The sequence below is a fragment of the Apium graveolens genome, chromosome 8, assembly GCF_009905375.1.
Source record: "Apium graveolens cultivar Ventura chromosome 8, ASM990537v1, whole genome shotgun sequence".
NCBI lineage: Eukaryota > Viridiplantae > Streptophyta > Magnoliopsida > Apiales > Apiaceae > Apium > Apium graveolens.
Window position 1 is genome coordinate 65,848,286 of NC_133654.1, and position 1,136 is coordinate 65,849,421.

General features: G+C 42.8%; 1 non-coding gene across 1 annotated transcript; it reads right to left on the reverse strand.

The window, feature by feature from the left end:
- Positions 1–259: 259 nt before the first annotated feature.
- On the reverse strand, positions 260–366 carry LOC141681260 (small nucleolar RNA R71). The gene has a single exon (XR_012558701.1). It is a non-coding gene; the product is annotated as a small nucleolar RNA R71 (small nucleolar RNA).
- Between the last annotated feature and the right edge of the window lie 770 nt (positions 367–1,136).

Consider the following 1,136-nt stretch of genomic DNA (forward strand, 5'->3'; position numbering starts at 1 on the left):
GATGATACAGAACTCAGTTCAGTTTGGGGGTTCTCCTACTGAAGACCCCAACAGGCAAATCAGGGATTTCATCGAGATCTGCGACACTTTCAAATTCAATGATGTGACTGAAGATGCTATCAAGTTGTGACTCTTCCCATTCTTTCTGAGGGACAAAGCTAAGTGTTGGTTACATTCTCTACCAGAAGGGTCTATCACCACTTGGGAAGATCTTGCTCAAAATTTTCTCACTAAATTCTTTCCTATGGCGAAGACTACTGCAATCGGGAATACTCTTACTCAGTTTGCTCAACAAACTGGAGAATCTCTGTGTGAGGCTTGGGATCGATATAAGGCGATGCTAAGGAAGTGCCCACACCATGGCATGCCTGATTGGATGATTATTAACTGCTTCTGCAATGGATTGGGTGCTACTTCTAGATCCATGCTTGATGCAGCATCAGGAGGAGCCTTGTGGGCTAAAAGCTACGATAAAACTTATGAACTTATTGAACTGATAGCTGCTAATGAGTACTAGAATCCTTCCCAGAGACTGACTCAGGGAAAGGTAGCAGGAATTCTGGAGTTGGATGCAGCAACTGCTATAGCTGCCCAACTTAAGGCTTTGACGATGAAGGTGGACACTTTAGCTAATTATGAGGTTAATCAAATTGCTAGTGTTTGTGAGCTTTGCGTTGGTTCCCATGAGACTGATCAGTGCGCAATTTCTAGTGAATCAGCTCAGTTCGTTAGTAACTTTCAGCGTTCGCAGCAACCTGTGCCAACCACTTATCATCCCAACAATCGCAATCATCCTAATTTCAGTTGGAACAACGCTCAGAATGCGGTTCAACAGCCTTATCAACAATATCCAGCTAAGCAGTACAACCCCCCTGGTTTTTAGAAACAGTAATATGCACCAATACAACAACTCCAGCTGTTACAAGCCAATCAAAAATCTAAATTAGAGGAGTTGAAACTTATGTGCAAAAGTCAAGATATTTCTATCAAGACCTTGGAAAATCAAATTGGGCAAATTGCCAATGCCTTGCTTAATCGTTAGCCTGATACACTACCTAGTGACACTGAAGTGCCAGGAAAGAGGAAAGCTAAGGAGCAGGTAAAGGCAATCACTTTAAGGTCTGGAAAGGTTGCGA